At 48.5% G+C, this 15,692-nt stretch overlaps 1 protein-coding gene across 2 annotated transcripts in view; it reads left to right on the plus strand.

Moving 5' to 3' along the window:
* LIG1 (DNA ligase 1) overlaps positions 1 to 15,692 on the plus strand; it is a 217,596-nt gene that overhangs the window by 108,592 nt on the left and 93,312 nt on the right. The window lies entirely within an intron of this gene.

Genomic DNA, 15,692 nt, shown 5'->3' on the forward strand with positions numbered 1-15,692 from the left:
GTCTTTACACTCTGGGATGCATGGTCCACTATTCAGTGTCTGCCTTTGGAAGGGTGGAATGGGCTTAGTTCCATTCCAGGCCTTTCCATAATTGGCTTATCTCCAGATGGAACAAGTTATTTCTGTCTGATCACTGTTCAAACGATGATGCTCTCCCCGGAGGCAAGTCGGTCCCTTTTCGGGTGACTATGGCCATCTCGTCCAGGGTATTCTTTGCTAAGGACAGTGTCTGGTTCGCATCCATTTCAGTGCAGTTGGATGTCTGTCGATTCCACCCTGTCAATTAACTGGTTGGAACTTTAGCCTGTCTTGGGCCTTCACTCTGGCATAACCCTCGTTTCCCGGTGAACCTGAAAAAGTTCAGTCCGACAGGGTCAGAACAGTGGCTTCCTTTTTAGCAATACTGTTCGTTGGGTGGCAATGTCAGGTATGTCATACATTCGGACATTGTCTGAGGGTCTCCTCCCGACCATCTCGACAGTGTTCATTTCAGGTGCTCTCCATTGGTAAGCGGGAGTCCTCAGCCGTCACGACGTGCATCCAGGGGACTAGTCTCTTCCCCAAGAGAGGTTTCATCTCCTGGTGAGCAGGGGGGGGGGGGGGTCCTCCTGAGGTGACCCTCATGGCCTTCTGACTCTATCACACTATGGTGTTACAGTCCAACTCTGGGGATTCTGAAGCAACCTTCAGTGACTCTTTGTCGGTGAAGTAGTTCTTCCAATTTGCGTACCTGTGTTCTCCGGTCTCCATTCTTCCTCGAGGGAAGTGTTTCAATCGAGACGGAGATGCTTTCCTGCTGGTGGCTCCTGATTGCCCCAGATGTCAGGGGTACTTGGTTTTTCGGAGTCTCTCCATCGATACTCCATTCCTGATGCTTCACTGCCCAGACCTGTTGTCTCAGGGTCCTGGGGTTTGTCTTGGACCTGGGTCGTTTGTCTTTGACTGCGTCCCTACAGTGGTCTTACGGCTTCCCTGGCTTTGTCATCGTTGGAATGATTAGAGCACATGGATCAGTTTTTGCTGGGACCTACCACAAACTGTGGTAGCCATAATTCTTATGGTATTATACCTGTCGATATGATCCTCTGGTGTCCAGGATTTCCAGATATTCTGGCATTCCTTCCGGCTGGCTTGGGTTTCACCCTCGGCCTGGCCTTCCTGACAGTGCGGATCTCTACACTGTCAGTATGATTAAGATATGGAATTGCTCCGCTCTGGTATCCAGTTCATCCTTTGGAGTGTTTTCTGGATTATGCCTCCATTTGTCCTCCCTAGGGACTCCTTGGGAGTTAGTAGTGGTTCTTCGTTGACTCCGGGGAAAGTTAATGGAACCGCTGGTTGTGATTGCCATTACATGGTCTATTGCTTTGGCTTTCTCTCTTTCTCTCAGGGAGTTTATATCACCCAGGTGAGTGTCGGAATTGGGAGCGTTCTCATGTGGCTCCCTCTTCTGGAGGGCATCTTGTCAGGGTGTGAGTTGCTCTCACCCTGTGTTTCTTCTTAGTGATTTTTAGGTTCCATATTATTCTGGAACTTATAGTGAGGCCATTCAGTCCCCGGTCTTATCGGCTGGTGTGGCCTCATTGACTGTGGTCCGGCCTCTGTGGATTTATGTGATCCGTTCAAGTTCCTGACGGAAATCGGACTCCTTATTGGTGGTCTGAGATTTCTGGTTTTAACAGGAAAGGATGGCCGGCCTATGGCCAAATGTTGGCTGGACGGCCTCGTATGTCTTCTTCAGGGGCCTACCCATGGGTAGGCCTTTCTGTTGTTGATGCTTGTTTTTTCTCGGGCCATGTAACCCTCGTGGGTGGCTCGCTGTGGCGCCTTGGCTGTTTTGCCTTGCTAGATGGCCACGTGGTCTTCTGCCCACACCTTTTTAAGGTTCTAGGCATTGGTTTCCTTTGCCTCTCCGGATGCTTCCTTTTTGGCGGCGGATTCTCCTCTCAGCACAGGAGCGTCCCCTCCCTTGGTTGAACTGCTTTGGGACATCCCCAAGATCAACCCTGTGGACCCCCTATGGACCCTGAAGTAGAAAACAAGAGATATGGTAAGAACTTACCTTTGTTATCTCTGTTTCTACGAAGTCCATAGGGTCCACAGGGCGCCCGCCCTGACGCACCTGGCTTCAAATGGGCTGTGTGGCTGGTCACCGGTTTTCCGTCTCCCATTTCTGTGAGTATGGTTATCGAGTGTTCCAGTTTTCTCTCTCTTTTTTTCTCCTCCTCCGGCCTTTGGCTACTTACAAACTGAGGTGCCTCTGGCTTGGGGGTGGGGTTATAGGGAGAGTGGACCCAAGTGCATCCTGGGAGCTAAAAGCTTTAACTGCGTGGTGCCCGGATTTGGTTCCCAACCTATACCCCAAGGTCAACCCTGTGGACCCTATGGACTTCGTAGAAACAGAGATAACAAAGGTAAGTTCTTACCATATCTCTTGTTATTTGGCATATCATAATCCAAGCCAATTTGTTTGTGCATGCTGTCAAGCTTTTCTACTTCAGGGTCCATAGGGGGTCCACAGGGTTAACCTTGGGGTATAGCTGGATCTGGATCCACGGGCACTACGCAGTTAAAGCTTTTGCTGCTCCCAGGATGCACTTGGGTCCATCCTCCTCTGTACCCCGCCCCCGAGCCGCAGGCACCTCAGTTTTTAGTTGGTGCCCGGCCGGAGTCGGGTCACCCTGGCGCAGTGGGGCTGCATAAGCGGCCCCTAAGGTTATTTTTATGTTTTAAAAGAAGTTTGTTTATTTTTACTCTTCAGAGCGGCAGCATCAGACTGTCCATCTGGACGTCCACGCTGCCTTCTTGAAGAAGCTACTATATGTAGTGAAACGCGTTAAGGATCACAGACATATCTACCACCACTTTGCGCTCCAGTGAATTTATTTCAAATCCAGGATTCAGCACTTGCTACGCTCACTTTGTCCGTCAGCCGCGGCCCAGTAGAGCGGAGTACTCACACGCGGCTGTATCATCTCATCTCTCTGAAGAGAGCGACTTAACTGCCGGACAGCTTACCATCTCACTGACTGCAGTCCTCACAGCGGGGCTCCGGGGCCGTGTCCCACGACCGCCAGAGTGGTCATTACCTCCTGGCACACCCACGTGCACTCACTCTGCACACTCCTCGGCACTCTCCAGCTGAGTACCGGCCTCATACCAACAGGCTGGCACTGCATCATTGCCTTGGGGTGACTTCAGATGTGTGAGTTATATAACAGAATTATTCATATGCTATCCGGATTTATTTGTCTCATTGACTGACTTTCTCATTTTTTATTATTATTTTTTATCATTTACCATATACGGACTCATATTATATCTATACATATTTTTTGGTCTATCTTAATCAGGCAACTATTTTGGAGCTTCATAATTATCAGCTCTTTGGGAACATACATTCCAACATTCATTCCTCCTGGCTATCGTTGCATCATTTTTCATGTGATACATAGTTGCTATAATATCTTCCATCGATTGGCAACACACACTATCTGGTGCAGAGTGTGTTTATATTAGCTTATTGTATTCTTATATGTTGATACTTTTGCTGATACGCAGTGCTGCTATATTTACAATAAACGTTTTATGCATTTGCACCATGTTTTATATGTGACACTAGCGCCATTCCACCTATTCAGTCTTTACATTTTCTGAGCACCTAGTGCTCATTGGGAGTGGTGGCATACTCCCAGGTGGTAGGCAGCTGTGTCCATTATTTAGTATATGTACACACCAGTTTATATACATTTTCTCTTTTAGCTAGTTGGCTTACACCCCCTCTTGGCGCTTGATTATTTGTCTCCAATTATCCTTTTCCTGTGGCTCATTGCAGGAAATATTAAACCCCACCTTCGGTGGATTCCCATATCACCTGCTTAATTAAAAGCGCTACATTGCCATTACCGTCTATCTCCTCTCTGAAGGATCCCACGGACAGGAAAGTGGAGATTTGTTTAAAGTCTCTCTACCCTCTCTCGGGGCAGTGGCCCGTCCGTCCATGGCCATCTCTTGGGAGGCTAAAGCCGTTGAGAGCTGGGCCAACGCATTAGAGGATACTTTTCCAGCCAATGCTCCGGATATCCAGAGAGCGTTAATGGGACAGATGAGAGATGCGGCTTCCTATATTGGGGAAGCGTCATTAGATGCCAGTCTGCTGACCTCTAGGGTTTCGGCTGCAGCTGTCTCTGCTCGTCGGTCCTTGTGGCTGAGGTCCTGTAGAGCAGACGCAGACTCTAAAAAGGGCCTGGAGGCCTTACCTTTTGATGGGGAGTTGCTATTTGGTCCAGACTTGGACAAAATAGTGGATACTCTGGCTAAATCCAAGTCAGCCTTCGTCCCTTCGGCTTCAGCACCTGCTAAGGTGAGGAGCTCCGCCTTTCGGTCTTTTCGGGTTCAGGGTAAGGCCAAAGGTCAGTCCTTCCCGAGGCAGTCGGCGACCAAGGCCGCCTCTAAGCCCAAGAAGCAGGCCTGGAATGCTAGGCGCCCTTCTTCCAAGCAGGAGGATAAACCTTCTGCCTGATGGGACGGGCCTCCCTCTGGGGGACCCCAGAGTGGGAGGCTGACTTTTCTATTTGCCCAGTGCTGGCACAATACCACCACAGATGTCTGGGTTCGAGAAGTGGTCTCCCAGGGGTACGCCCTGTCTTTTCGGCACAGACCGCCCCACCAGTTTTTCTGCACGAGTCCTTCTCAGGACAAAACCAAAGCTTTGCAGATTCAGGAAGCTATAGGGCCTGATTCAGACCCACTCGCGAGCGGCTGTCCGCTCGCAAGTGTGTCGATGTTATGCACTGAGCATGCGCACGACGGAGGGAGCTCCGTCGTGCGCATGCGCCAGACGCGACGAGCGAAGGAAAGTCCTTCGCTCGTTGTGTCCGATCAAAGGGGGCGTGCTGTCAATGTTGATTGACAGCATGCCCCCTTTGGTGGGCGTGCCGGGGGCGTGCCTCCCTGACGGGGGCGTTCCCACGGGAACGCCTCCCGTCAGAAGCCGGCCCACTGACATCACTAGTGATGTCAGTGGGAGTGATTTTGGCTCTGATAGAGCCAAAATCACTCCGGAGCTTGCGGTTGAAAACCTCAACCGCAGGCTCCGGCTCGCAATTTCGATGGTCTCGACCATCGCGGCCATCACAAAGCACGCTCGTATAGCCTGTGGGTGGTGACCCACAGCTATACTAGCGTCCAGGAGGACGCTCCATGAAAATGGAGCCCGGCCCTCATTCAGAGCGTGCGCTCTGCTCAGAGCGTACGGCTCTGAATGAGGGCCATAGTGTCCTTGCTGAAAGCAGGGGTCATTGTTCCCGTTCCTCAATTACAACGAGGGACGGGGTACTATTCTTCTCTGTTTCTGGTGCAGAAACCCAATGGTTCTCATCGCCCTATCCTCAACTTGAAGTCTCTGAAAAAATTCCTTCGAGTTCCCAAGTTCAGGATGGAAACGTTACGTTCCATCATTCTGGCGATGGAACCGGGGCATTACATGGTATCCCTGGATATCCAGGACGCTTACCTCCATGTTCCGATAGCACCTTCACACCAGCGGTATCTGAGGTTCGCTATCCTTCAACATCATTTTCAGTTCCGGGCGCTACCCTTTGGCCTCTCCACGGCACCGAGGGTGTTCACGAAGATTATGGCGGTCATGGCCGCACATCTTCGGAATCAGAATGTACGGCTGCTGCCGTATCTGGACGACCTCCTGTTGCTGGCGAGCTCCCCGGAGGTACTGCTTCAACATCTCCACCTGACGTTCGCTTGCCTGCAAGCGCACGGGTGGCTGATGAATTGGCTGAGGTCTTGGAGAGCTTGATGGCGTACATCGACCACCAAGGAGGAACTCGCAGTCGGGCAGCGATGTCGGAGGTGTCTCGCATTCTTGCTTGGGCGGAGTGTCACATTCCAGCGATCTCTGCAGTCTTCATTCCCGGAGTCTGCAATTGGGAGGCGGACTTCCTCAGCCGTCACGATGTGCATCCCGGGGAATGGTCGCTTCACCCAGAGGTGTTTCAGCTACTCATGTACAGGTGGGGGCTCCCGGAGCTGGACTTGATGGCCTCCCGTCACAATCACAAGTTGCCCGTTTACGGGTCAAGGACAAGAGACGCAGGCGCCTGTCTGGTAGACGCACTGTCGGTGAAATGGACGTTTCACCTGGCGTATCTGTTTCCTCCGATATCCCTGCTTCCTCGGGTTCTGCGGAAATTCAAGTAGGACGGCGGCACGCTCGTGCTGGTAGCTCCGGCGTGGCCCAGACGTCCTTGGTACTCCGATCTGAGGTGCCTCTCCATCGACGCTCCGTACCTTCTCCCGTCGGGACCTGTTGTCTCAAGGGCCCTGCCTTTACCCGGATCTGGGTCGGCTGTCTTTGACGGCGTGGCTCTTGAGACAGCCATCTTGAGATCTAGGGGTTTCTCCAGTTCGGTCATTGGTACCATGCTTAGGGCACGCAAGCCTGCTTCCGCGCGGATTTACCACAGGGTGTGGCGCACTTATTTTCAGTGGTGTGAATCCAGAAACTATGATCCGCAGGTGTTCCGGGTTTCCAGAATCTTGGAGATTCTTCAATCGGGTTTGGACCTCGGCTTACGCCTGGCCTCTCTGAAGGTTCATGTGTCTGCCTTGTCCGTGTGGTTTCAGTGACGGATTGCTACACTGTCAGATGTTCACACCTTTTTCCAGGGTGTTCTCAGGATCCAGCCTCTCTTTGTGCCTCCTGTGGCTCCTTGGGACTTGGCGGTGGTACTACGGGTCTTGCAGGGTCCTCCTTTTGAGCCTCTTGAGTTGGTGGAACTCAAGTGGCTGACGTTTTAGACCGTTTTTCTCCTGGCAATTGCTTCTGCCAGGAGGTTGTCAGATTTGGGGGCGCTTTCCTGTCGCACTCCTTTTCTGATCTTTCACCAGTACACCCCGCCCTTAGTTGAACTGCTTTGGGACATCCCCAAGGTCAACCCTATGGGCCCTGAAGTAGAAAACAAGAGATATGGTAAGAACTTACCTATGTTATCTCTTTCTACGAAGTCCATAGGGTCCACAGGGCACCCGCCCTGATGCACCTGGCTTCATATGGGCTGTGTGGCTGGTCACCGGTTTTTCCGTCTCACATTTCTGTGAGTATGGTTTTCTTGTGTGTTCCAGTCTTCCTTCTCTCTGTTTCGTCTCCTCCTCCGGCCTTGGCTGCTTACCAACTGAGGTGCCTGTGACTCGGGGGTGGGGTATAGAGGAGGATGGACCCAAGTGCATCCTGGCAGCAGCAAAAGCTTTAACTGCGTGGTGCACGTGGATTCAGATCCAGCTATACCCCAAGGTCAACCCTGTTGACCCTATGGACTTCGTAGCAACAGAGATAACGGTAAGTTCTTACCATATCTCCTGTTTTCTTAGTCCACCATTTGGGGGACACTGGGAATATGTTGATGGAGTATAGTAGATGCAGGAGCAGTTTTGGCATTTTAAATTCACCCTTTACATTTTTACCCGTACTTAACACTCTATACCACATGCCTGCTTAGGAGCATGCAGCTTAGTTATTGTATCCAAACAGTGTTGGGGGCTTGTTAGTGTTTTAACTTTATTTGCACTCTGATCTATGGCTGCTGCACGGAGTTTACTGCACAGATGCCTTAACCTGGGTACACACTGGAGCGATGGGCATTTGTTCTGTCATCGGAACAAATGCCCTTGAACGGGGATTGCCCGCACGCACTGGAACGAGTGAATGAATGATGGAGCAATCACTGTTCAACCCTTCTTTATCTTAATGCAGGTCGCTAGCAATATCGCTGGGTTTGATGTGCCACACAAAACATTTCTCTCACGCACAGGTTCATGTGCACTTGCCCTCGGGAAGGCCTTGTTTGTATAGGGCCCGGTGACGCTCAGGCGTCTGGTGTGCTGCGTCCACCATGGTGGGACCTACGTAGACTCAGGCTCTCAACAGGTTGGTGTCCACCCTAGTGTAGACCAAGTTCTGGCTTATGTATGCCCTCATCAAGTTCAGGCTTAGGTATTCCCTCATCTCTGGTGAAGGCTTCTTTACCTCTATAGGGTTAAGTTTCCAGCCACAACATGTCCCACTCTGGCTCCATGCTGTGTGGCGTCGTGATTTACGTCAGGTTCCTCTCATTTGGCACGCTTTTTCAGGAATCCTCTGCTATGCGAGGAGCAGGTGGAGGGTGGTCTTGGAAGCGTCTTCTGCCTTTGAGGGCTCCGCATTCAAAGGAACTTGCAAAGACTTGAACCTTTCTGGAGGGTGAGGGCCTATTGTCTTTTTTGACTCATTTTTGCTGTCTGTCACTCTCATAGGTTTAGATTCGGATTCCCGAGCGGTAGCTGTGGGTCTGCTTAAGTGTTGGAGATGGAAAGTCATTACTTTCCCTTCTTCGAATGTCATCGGAGAGGCCTAGAAGACGCCGGATAAAGAGGTCAAAAGTTCCTCGCACATTTTGCTTCCTACAGATTAGGTATCCGAGTGGAAACACCTCCCACGTTTGTTGCTGCGGTAGCTTTTTAGCTCAACAAACACCCCTTCCTGTTCAGAGCTCAGCGTCCTTTAGGCATCCGCTAGCACTAGCGCACGCAGGGGGGGTTTCTGGGTACCCAGAAACCCCACCTGACCAACTAATTTTTTTTTTTTTTTCAGAGACAGAGAGACAGCCTTGTCTCTGTCTCTGCACAATCAGTGGGCCACACTCGGAACTGCCCAGCCGCTGCCTGTTCAGCTGTCAGCGCTTCTGCGTCAGGTGGCTTTCATACCACCAGATGCGGAAGCGCTGACAGCTGCACTGACAGTGGCCAGGCAGCGTGCAGCAATCACCAGGGCCGTCATCAGAGACTAGACTGGCGGCCCGGATAGAGTGGGGGCCCCGCTCGCCCGGCATTGCCGCCCCCGCACCCGCTATTTTTTTTATTTGGAAGGCGAGAGAGACCTGGCTGCCGGCGCGCATGATGTCACGCCACGCCATAGAGCAGAGGACTCGGACCCGCGGCTTTTGACTGAGGAGCTACAAGCATCAGGTAAGTGTGGGGTTGGCTGTCTGGGGCTGGCAGGCTGGCTATCGGGTTGGGGCTGGCTGTCTGGATAGAGGCTGGCAGTGTGGGGCAGGGGCTGGCTGGCTGGCTGGGGTGACTATCTGGTGCAGGGGCTGGCTGGGACTGGTTGTTTGGGGCTGGGGCTGATATATATGTATGTGGAAACCCCCCTTAAAAATCCTGCATTTGCCCCTGGCTAGCTTAAATTTAGAGGGTTGTCTCCAGTCTGTTTTAATTAGGGATGTGCAGGCTCGGATTAGTTTGGATTTTCCCGCTAAATTCAGATTTTTCCCGCCAATAATCGGGTTTCGGAAAGAGGCTAAACGTCATCTTTCATGGACAAACATTATCATTCCTGGACAAAAGTCCATGAAAGATTGTTTGTCCATGAAAGATGACGTTTTGCCTCTTTCTGAGACCTGATTTTTGGCAGGGAAAATCCGATCTAATCTGAGTCTGCACATCCCTAGTTTTAATAGGTTCTGGGGTTGTGATCTGACCTTGCAAGCCTCGACAGTGAGCTATTGAAACTTCTGCTGACTAATTTGTCGCTGGGCTTTACAATAATTCGAACGGGGATTCCCTACTGGATTGCCGGGACAGTCTCACGGGCGTGCAAGACAGAGCACAGGTAGCTTCCGAGTTTCAGCTATATTAGTTTTGGCTCGAAGGGCCCTTTGGCTCTGCGCTTGACATACGCATTCCCAACCAAATTGTTCCTTACAATATCTTCTGTTTGTTGAAGGTGTTCTCTTTCAGCCAGAACTGAATACTATTTGCATTCCCACTAGACTACAGGCAGGGCAGGATGCTGGGGGAGCCAGCAGGGAGCCTTGTGCTCCCGAAAAGTGATGTGTCCTTATGACATGCCTCCAATTTGTCACACTTGGGACGTGCCCAGCACTTACGGAGTTACGGAGGTGCTGGGCTTCCCCCCAAGCTCTCTTCACAGTGAATAGATGCCATGGGGTTCTATTTTCAGGCTCTGTGCTTTCTAAAGAATTTACCAGTGCGAATCCAGCCGGACAATGCCACAGCAGTTGCTTAAATAAACATGGAGGGTGGCAATGAGGGAGGTTTCTCACATCCTTCATTGGGCAGAAAATTGGGTTCCAGCTATTTCAGCAGTTTACATTGCAGGGGTGGAAAACTGGGAGGCGGACTTCTTAAGTCGCCACAGTGTGCATCCAGGGGAATGGGAATTACAACCGGTGTTTGCAGAAATAGTTTCAAGATGGGGATCTCCAGACATAATAGATCGAACGCTTCTCGTCTAAACAAGAGAGTTCCAAGGTACGGATCTCTGTCCCGGGATCCTCAGGCGTCTCTGGTGGATGCCATGACAGCACCTTGGGTGTTTTAGTTGATATACATTTTTCATCCTCTGGTAATGTTATCAAAGGTAATTCAGCGGATTCAATTAGTTGCACTGCCAGTCATTCGGGTGGCTCCAGACTGGCCGTGCTGTTTTTGGTACACAGTTCTTCGGAACATGTTGGCAGACATAACATATCGTCTGCCTCGCGTCCAGATGTGTTACTACAGGGTCCATGCCGTCACCCAGATTTGCCTTGCTTGGCTTTGACGGCATGGTTCTTGAATCCAGTATTTTGAGAGCCAAAGGTTTTTCGGAGTCTGTGGTGAAAACTATGCTACAGGCTCGCAAACCAGTTACTTCCCAGATTTATCATCTGACTGGAAGATAGATATATATATATATATATATATATGTATATATACACAGAAGGGCCCAGCAAGTTTGTTGCTCCATGTAGCGTGCCCTGCATCTAGCGCCATACGATACGCATTAAGTCGCGCCATTCAGTATTGATCGCAACGGAATCTAGCGAAACGCTGGAAAAAGTCATAGCATGTAATACAACTTTTTGTCCACCAGGTGTCGCTTTTCTTAAACTTCACTGCATGTGCGTCAGCTATCCAGTGCATTTTCTTTATCACCGCCCGATGATTTGCTGACAACCTGTGATTCAGTACACTATAGTACAGCGTTTTCGTCATGGAATCAGAGCTGTAGAAGAATGTGTAATAAAGTTTTAAATCATTACAGTACAGTTTGTGAGAGTACTGTACTTTTAACAAATATATATTTTCTTATACAGTATTTGTAGCCAATTACTGTCTGGACATAAACTACAGTGCAGTATGTATTGTACGAGATTCTGAGACAGGCAGGAATTTGTAGTCTCACTGAAAACGGACACTGCAGTATCAACCCCACGCAACTACAGTACTGTATACAGTAATAAGACTTAAACCTGTGTCTGGTGCAAAACCAAGGTATGATCAATGTGTGGTGGGGTTCAGGGACTCAAACGCAACTTTCTTGGCCTAGTGGTTAGAGCAATAATTTTACATGGTCTTGGTCCAGGGTTCAAATCCCACCACAACCCGATATAATATTTTACATTCATTCATTAGTGGTGGGGTGGATCCATCCGCACTAATCGGGTTTCAGACACACCTGTGTTGGGATTCAGGGACTCAAACGCGACCTCAGTTTTCAATACGACCACAACATTTCCTCTTCAAAAATGTTGCAGTACCGTATTAAAATGACACACCCATACAGTTATGGGGTGCAGAGGCTCGAGTGCCTGGTTTCAGACACACCTTCAGCGTCAGTAGTTCAGACGGGTCAGACGCAGGGTTTAAAGAAGTCTCGGACACGCAACTTCGGCATGTTGGGGCTCAGACAGGATCAGACGCACTGCCAGCTATAATTTGATACTGGATGAGTTACAGTAATGTTCACTAATGCTGAGGTACTGGTGTGGATTAACAGATACAGCAGACAGTAAAAAGGTCGACCGTGTCTAGATAGACACCAGATGTTAAACTGTCAATAGGTCGACGCACTAAAGGTAGACATGTAAGACGGTCGACACAAAAAAATGGTTGAAACTTTTTTTTTTTCACTCATAACCCTAATCTTTACCCTAATCAAACCCTAAGCGTCGGGGTAAGTGCCTTACCCTAAATATAAAAAGTATCATGTGTCGACTATTTGTGTCTCGACCTTTTGACCAAACCCTATCCCTAAAAAATGTGTCGATTATTATTTTTGGCAACCATTTTTTTGTCGACCTTTACCTGAACTGTAAAAATACTAATATCAAATAAGCATGTCGACCTTTGACCAAACCCTACAAAAATAAGTGTAAAAATAAATAAAAATCATGTCGGCCATTTTTGTGGGGGGGGTTGGGGGGAGGGGGAGGGAGTGCATAGCCATCTCTGAAGTTACAAGTTACGTACTGTAGCCTAAAGTATTGTAACTGGATCTGAAAAGCGCTGGGGGGGAAGGTAGGGAAAGGTTAAAAAAAAAAAAAATTGCCTACTTTTATTTAAAAACTATTTGCATCCCTTTTACAGCAAGTTACAGTACTATACTGTACGTACACTTCTGTAAATGAATCGGCATTTTGCAGTTGTGACGCACTGTGAACTCAGCTGCTAATGTATCTGTTATCGTCATAATACCACGGCAATTACACTACTGTACAGTACTGTGTATGTGCAGATTTGCATCCCGTTCAACGAGCTTCTGCAATATTATTAAAAAGGTTTGTTGTGAAAACATGATTGGGCCGCTTGTAAGGGATATCCATCCACTTCTACAGTAGGGATCATCTGGTACAAATGACCGACATGGTCACAAGGTCAACACAAAAATGGTCGACATGATTTTTATTTATTTTTTGGGGTTAGGGTTTGGTCAAACAGTCGACGCTAAAATGGTAGATACTAAAATGGTCGCCACTTTGTTTAAAAAAATAATTTTGTTAGGGATTGTTCAAAATGTCGACACTAAAATGGTCGTCACATTATTTTTATTATTTTTTTAAAACTATTAATATTGTTGGTTTGGCCAAAAGGTCAACACATGAAGATTTGATTTTTTTTACAGTTAGGGTTTGGTCAAAAGGTTGAAACAAAAATGGTCGACACAAAAAGGCTGGCAATTTTTTTTTTTTTATGATTATTTTTAGGGTTTGGACAAGAGGTTGACGCATAAATAGTATTTTTTTACAGTTGGTGTTTGGTCAAAAGGTTGAAACAAAATGGTCGACACATTTATTTTTTTTAGATTGATACCTTCAATACCCACCATTAGTGAACATTAAATCATCACAAATTTCGGCCCCATCGATCCGGTTTCAAAGGAAATTGGCCACCATTCCAGATGTTCAGACCTTCTTGCAGGGGGTTCTTAGCATACAACCTCCTTATGTCCCACCAGTTCCTCCTTGGGACTTGAATTTAGTTTTGGAGGAACTTCAATAGGCTCTGTTTGAGCCTTTTGGAATTTTTAGATTTGCGATATCCCACTTTGAAGGTTGTTTTCCTTTTGGCCATTGCCTCGGCCAGAAGGGTATCTGAATTAGCGTGTCTTTCTTGTAAAGCTCTACTTATTTTTCATGAGGATAGGCTAGTGTTACACACTAAACCTTCCTTTCTGCCAAAGGTGGTATCAACTTTCCACTTTAACCAAGATATTGTCCCTCCGGCTTTTTGCCAGAATTCAGTGACTAGTGAAGCTTCTTCGTTAGCACTGTTGGATGTGGTTCGTGCATTATGCATTACTTGGACAGTACAGCGTCTTTGAGTTGTACTGATGCCCTGTTGGTCGTGTTTGATGCACCAAAAAGAGGCTGGCCTGTCTCAAAAGGGTCCATCACTAGATGGGTCTCTTGTGCCATTAGGCAGGCATATTTGTCCTCGAATGTGACTGTTCCGGCCTCAATTCGGGCTCACTTGACTCGTGCTGTCTGAGCCTCTTGGGATGTACGGCATGGTGCCTTGGTTGAGCAGCTCTGAAAAGCAGCTGCCTGGTCATACAGTACGTACACACTTCTACAAAATTTTACAGCTGTCCTACATTTGGCACAAGGGATGCCAGTGTTGGTCGGAAGATTCTTATAGCGGTAGGTTCTGACACACCCACCCCTTCCCCCCTTAATTGGCTTGCTTGGATACGTCCCAGAAGTAATGACATCCCCCAGATGGATTATAAAGGAAATATGATTTTTACGTACAGTAAAATGCAGCGATCCCTCCCTTGTTTGGCTTTATACTGATGGTTTCTAAGTTCTTTCCGTGGGTCTCCTCTCTTTGTTAAACATAGACTGAGCGTAGGGTGGAAGGGGAGGTGTTATATGGGCCACCATTCCAGAAGTTCAGACCACCTTGCTGTGGAGGGAGCCAGTTTCAATTAAGCTAGTGTTTGACTCCACACTTCACTACGCATAACCCAGAAGTAATGGCATTCCCCAGATAGACTCCAAGGAAGAGATTTTATGGTGAGTAAAAATCATCATATTTTTCGGTTCCAGGAATTTTGGTCACCGTCAAAGACTGCTCTGCCGATCCCTATGCTCGATCTCCGAGCCACCTTTCTGGCTTTCTTGGGGGCCCAGTTCTTCTTGACGGGCCGGCAGGTTTGCATTCATTTGGATGACGACACGGTGGTGGCAAATGTAATTCATCCAGGAGGCACAGTAGCGCAGCTGTGATGGCGGAGTCCTTTCCTGGGCTTAAACCTTTTATTCCGACTCTGTCAGCGGTGTTTACACCGGTAGTCGGGTCTTGGACATCGGACTTCCTCAGCAGATCCAGGTTTCTCCCGAGGGAAGTGGTCTCTCAATCCAGTGGTCTTCCAACGGTTTGTTCGGGGATGGGGCGTCCCGAGGGATGATCTCGTGGCCTCTCGACACAATTTCAAGGTTCTGCAGTTTTGTTTGAGATCCGGGTATCAGCTGGCTTACGCAGTGGCTGCCTTGACTTTTCCGTGGAATTTTCGTCTAGCGTATCTGTTTCCACCAATTCCACTATTTCCTCGAGTCCCCAGGCGTGTCAAGGCTTAACCAGTGGAAGTTATCCTAGTGTCTCCAACTGGCCACGCTTGTCGTAGTGTGCGGATTCTCAAAAGGTCAGCAAGTCCTGGGTGGCGTCTTCCACTTTGACCAAACCTGCTGTAATAGGGAACGTTTCTACACGAGGACCTTCCTCGGTTGGCTTTAACGACCTGGCTTTTCTGAGCGTTGGAAAGCTGACTGTTTTTCTCTGTGGTCCGATCTATGCTGTGAGCCTGGACCCAGTTTCCATCTTGTGCTTACCTCAGAGTTTGGAAACTAGCTCTTGTGGTGTGAACATTACAGGGTTCATGCATCCAATTTTTGCCTCTCACATTTCTTGACCTTCCTTCTGGGAGGGTTTTGGAGGCCTGTACACAACTTCATTCTGTGATTGTTCAGGTTTCGGCCCTGTCACTCTTATTTCCTGCGGGGTTTGGCTTTTCTTCTGAGGTCCAAATTCTTTTTACAAGGTTTGGTGCGTATTCACTAGGTTACTGCTACTTATTTCTGGACTATTTTTAAAGAAGTACTGGAATTGTGGATTTGCAGGGAGGAGGAGCTTAAAGCTACAGTTTACATTAAGTGCCAGCTCCAGCCCCAACCTACAATCCCATGGTTTAGTGTTCCCAACCTGCTTAAGAGAAAAGGCTTCAACGGTAAGTGACCAAAAATCCTATATTTTCATGAGGATTGAGCGGATTTTCAAGCTAAACTTTCTTTTCAGCCTAAAATAGTCTCTTATTTTCACCCTAATCAGGATATTGTGATCCCAGGCTTGGATTG

The sequence above is a fragment of the Taudactylus pleione genome, unplaced genomic scaffold (genome assembly GCF_031769625.1).
Source record: "Taudactylus pleione unplaced genomic scaffold, aTauple2 ptg000366l, whole genome shotgun sequence".
Taxonomy (NCBI): domain Eukaryota; kingdom Metazoa; phylum Chordata; class Amphibia; order Anura; family Myobatrachidae; genus Taudactylus; species Taudactylus pleione.